The 4,979-nt window shown below is 55.6% G+C and overlaps 1 pseudogene; it reads right to left on the reverse strand.

Annotated features, from left to right (window-relative positions):
• LOC113482554 overlaps positions 1–2,374 on the reverse strand; it is a 7,302-nt pseudogene extending 4,928 nt beyond the window's left edge.
• Between the last annotated feature and the right edge of the window lie 2,605 nt (positions 2,375–4,979).

The raw sequence follows: 4,979 nt of genomic DNA on the forward strand, positions 1-4,979 counted from the left end.
AAAAAAAAAAAAAAAAAAAAAAAGCTTGTAAAATTACTTCTCTGGGTTAGGCAAGAGCGGGAGCTGCGCCTAGCGCCGCGCGGCGAAGGGCTGTGAGTGAAAAACACTGCAGAAGCAAATTTCAGAGCTGCTTGGGGGAAGAGGGACATGTCAGAGGTGGGTTTTGTGCTCAGCATCCCCGGAGAGGAGCCGACAGGGACCAGTGTTCCCTCTGCCACCACAGAGATGCCTCTTGGGCTGCCAGCAGCACGCAAACCCAGCCTTGCAGCGGGGCTGGGGGGGGCTAACACAGACAGGCAGAAAATGGAGAGGGGCAGAATAAATGTTTTTCATGCCTGCACATAATTAATTTGTTTTTCCACATCTTTATCTAAGACATCTAATACAAGCCAAGTGTGAGAGAGGCGACTCAGAGGGACAGACATCCATTGCAGCAGGATGACAGAGAACGCAGGGAAAGGGCCACGGAGGACTTCAGGCAACTGACCCTGCGGGGCAATTCCTGCAGAGCTTCCAAACAGGTCAGGTTCTTTGGCTTAAGTCACTTTTGTTTCTCTCGTGCCTCTGAACAAGGATACTGCTCCGGCTGTGATGCCACAGGGCTGTCAGCGAGTCAGGTTGTAGGACCAGGCTGCATCTTCGGTGAGAGGAACTGTCATATTTAGAAGAAATGGATGTGGTTTGGACAGTGAGGGTTTCTGACATGAAGGAAGAGCTTGTGTGTCCAGGAGCAGCCCCGATCCTGTAATAATGACCACATCACCTCCCAGAAAATCCTTTTAAGGTAGCACAGGCAATGGTGAACCTCATCTTCCAGCGGGGTCGATTGAGTTACCTCGCAGGAGGACATCACATCTGCTCTCCCTCCGGAGGAAAATGGGCAGTAATGAATAAGCAGTGTTGCTGCTTTGAAACTGCTTGTGTTTCTGTAGGATGCTGTGAGCTCTGCCGCAGGGCTTTTGTCCCACACCCACAGCACTGAGCCCCACAGCCTTGCACCTGCATAGCTAGGACCCAGTTACAGCTTCATGTCCCATAATTTCTTGTGGGTGGCAATCATCTCATCTAACTGCCCTTAATCCCCCCCCAGCTTTTCCACCCTTCGCATTCTGGCATTTAGTTGTAGCTCTAGGCATGAATCAAGTAGAGCTCGTTAGGATTCCTTAGTAGCTAACAGTCATTTAATTAGCAAATAAACATCACCCTGTGGTATCTGTGCACCAAACCTATCAGCCAAATTGTGCACAGTGAACACAACCAGCAAGAACAGCTGACAGGGAGGGCCAGAGGGGCCTGGGGAAGTTACCCTGGGAAAGTACAGGGGAACCCCCTGCTGCAACATGGAAAATACTTGTCCAGCATATGTCCTCTGCTGTGCAGGGGATGCTCAGCCAGCATTTCTCTGCCCTGCCATGCACTGGGAGTGCTTTCCCTTTCCCTCCCTTTTTTTTTTTTTTTTAAAGTTTCCTAAGCCTAACTTTCCCCAGCATGATCCCGGCCTACCACGGGCTGCAAATAAGCCTCATGCACACCCGAAGGGAGAGCAGCGTGCCCTTCGCAGGCCAGCAGCCCGCTCCTCCCCTGCATGCCGGCCCCGTCAGCGGCGCAGGATCCCCACCCAGCACTGAGCTCTGTCCTGGAGAAGCAGCTCCCCTTGAACACACCTTCCCATACCTCAGTTCTGCCATGTCACATCTCCAAACCCACAAACTGCCAGTGGCACCTCATGCTGTTGGCTAAACAGTCACTGATACCCGCTGGCATCGCTCAGCGATACCGTCGCTATCGGTCCCTCCACTGCTACCGTTTCACATCGCACATTTCTTATCCAAATGCCCAGCATCAAAGCAGTCTTGAGAACAGGCCTCCATGATTCCCGTTGCTCCAACAATCCTACTGTTGTTTTAAGCCAAGGTCAGCCTGAACTTCCCACACACACGACGTTTCGATATCCTTTTCCAAACACCGGGCAAACTGCTACAGACATTGTCTCACCCATGATTCGTTTCTGTGCGCCAAGGAAAGAAATCTTAAATAAACTGGCCTCCCATGAGCCCTATTTTTCTTTTTAGCTGCATTGCTTAAAACCCAAATGTCATCAGCTACGATTTGCATGGTTAGATTTAGTGATTCAGCCAAGGCCAGCACTTCCCCAGCTCTTCTCTCTCTGCGCCTGAGCATGTCTCCTTGCTGTTAAAACAAACTGTATGAGTGTTTTACCCAGAAATTGTCTGCTCCTGGGCCTGCAGTGAAGGCAGCGAGGCCAGAGCCCCATCACCTTTGATGAGGAATCTCTCAGCTCTGGGATGAGTGCCTAATTACTCACAAAATCTTTCCTCTGTCAGCTGAAGCAAACCCCTTTCTGTAGGCTCCCAAAGCCATCCTCCGCTGTAACCCCCCATTTCCGTACCCCTCTGAGCATCCACAGCAGCCCAGCACAACCACTTCCTGAGGATAAACTGGTCACACCAACCCAGAGCCATGAGTGCCATGGGGACACCAGCCAGCCCAGAGCCATGAGTCCCATGGGGACACCAGTCAGTGTGGAGCTGATGGTCCCGTGGGGACACCCAACCAGCCTGGAGCTATGAGTCTCATGGGAACATCAACCAGCCCAGAGCTGTGGGTCCCAAGGGGACACCAGCCAGCCCAGAGCCATGGGTCCCATGGGGACACCAACCAGCCTGGAACCATGGGTCTCATGGGGACATCAACCAGCTCAGAGCTGTGGGTCCCATGGGGACAACCTCAGCTGCTCTGTCTCTGGGGATCCCAGGGTACCCTCAGGAAGGAGCAGGTGCCGATGGCACGGGGACCCCGAGGCAGCTGCCACAAGGTGGCACTGGCATCTTGTCACCCAGCCTGGTGGCATCCAGCCCGAGGCTGCAGGGCGGGGGCACCCAGGGTGTCCCCCCCAGCCCTGCCGCAGGCTCTGCTCCACATTTCACTGCGGGGAGGGACGGGAGGAGCTGCCGATGGATTGGGAATCGGGTGGGTAACGATCACTGCAGGAGCTATGTCTTGCAGGAGGGTTTTTTCCCCCTTGGAGTCTTCTGGATTAGGCAAAAGTAGCATTTTTGGTCAATTTTCATGACATGTCACCCTGTAACAGGGTTGTGTCACCCGGGTCACAGCAGCAGAGGAGCCTCTGGGGTCACCACATCCATCCCAGCCACCCGCTCCCACAGGAGGGTCAGCAGCCACCAGGAGAGGCAAAGAGACCACATCACCGGGGAGAGGGTTTTGGGGTACCACACTCCCCATTGAGCACCCAGCCCCCCCACTTGGACCCCCACCCTTCTCACCGGAGGAGCCGGTATTAGAGGAGGACAAACACCGCGGAGGCAGAGGAAACCCACATGTGGCGTGTGCTTACACAGACCGACCCGGCGGAGGGTTGCTGTCCCCTCCTGGCCCCATTCCTCCCATTTATTTGCAGATAAAAGGTTTATTTTCCTTTCCCAGCGCTGCGACTGCAAGACAAACACAGCGAAGCCTCTTGGGCTACTTCCCGCTTGGGCCAGGCGCTGGGGAGCATTAGTGGTATTTGCCTCTGCGCCCCCAAACAGTCTTGCTCCCACTGTGTGCCTGGCTCAGAAATCACAGCGGGCTCAGCCCCAAAGCAGGCAGTTCCCAAGGGCTCCCCAAAACCTCCTGCTTTGGTGTTTTTTCCCAGGCTGAGGGGATGGGAAATCAGGAATTGGTCGCTGAGCTGCTGCTGCCCCGGTGCCAAGGTTTCCAGCCCTACCCCTAACACGCTCACATCCAGTATTATTTTTTGGATCAGGGTTTGGCGTCACTGTTTGGGCTCAGGCATCGCAGCCGTGTTTAACTTCTGAATGCAGGCAGAAAGGCCCCAATGGGCCAGCTAATCTAACTGCAATTAAAGACATTAATTATGACATTATTAACAGGTTAAGACGTGCATGGGACTGGGTCACCGGCGCTGCCCCACAACCTGTTTTGAAGGACGGGGACATTTACTGGCCTGGACACCAGCCACTCCATATAGGCCAGTCCCAAATAGCAGAGCCGAAGCCAACGAGCCCAGCAGGACCCGAGAACATCCCCTTCCCGTCCGCCGCTGTGCCCTCACCCCGTGGAAAACACATTTGGGACCTGAGGTACAAAAGGCCAAAGCTACAGTCGACAGCAGGAAGGAAGCAGGAAAAACTCCAGCATCACCGTCCGGATCCCGGAGAGACCTTTGGGGCTGCGCGGAGCCGGATGCCTGCGGCCAGGCTCAGCGTGTGCCTGCGGCTCCAGCGATGCTCCCTGGCTGGCGGCGGGGAAAAAGCACCTCCTGGGACGGGGCTTGTGATGCCACCAAGAAATTGCCTGTGAAGCCACCTCAGCTGCACACAGTTTAGCCCTTCCAGCATCCCCCAGGCTCTGGCAGCCAGGACAGGGCACTGGCACAGAGGGGTGCCCCACAGATCACCCCCGATGCTGACTTTGCTCGGAGAAGAAGCAAACACAACCCCACTGGAAACCACCACCTCCTTTAATTCCCTGCCGGTAAAGCAGGGCCCAGCCCAGCTCAAAATTTACAGGGTTTTAGTACCAGAAAAGCCTGCTAGCCTGTGTCACAAAGCTGCTGGGAGCCCACGGAGGTCAACGCTGGCTGATCTAAGCAGGAAAATGGTGACTTTTTCTCCTTGAAGACCCCTGCCAGCCTCGTCAGGCGCACTGGGAAAGGAGCTGCCTCTGCCATCCCCGTCCCTCCAGGGCTCAGCCGAGGTGGGTCTGTGGAACCGGGACCTGCCTGCGGGTCACATCCTGCCAGCTCCTGCCAGACGGGAGCCATGGCCTGGCCAGGACATCCCTGTGCTGCTCACACCGGGGCTGAGCACCTCCATGGGGAGCACCGGGGTGAGGGTTCCCAGCAGTTTTGGGGCCGGGCTGGCCAGCAGCGCTGCCCCATCCCGCAAGGAGCAGGATGTGCCACAGCAACGTGACCCCAAAGCCACCCGCTTTCG

The sequence above is a fragment of the Athene cunicularia genome (genome assembly GCF_003259725.1).
Source record: "Athene cunicularia isolate RWA chromosome 1 unlocalized genomic scaffold, athCun1 chr1_part1, whole genome shotgun sequence".
NCBI lineage: Eukaryota > Metazoa > Chordata > Aves > Strigiformes > Strigidae > Athene > Athene cunicularia.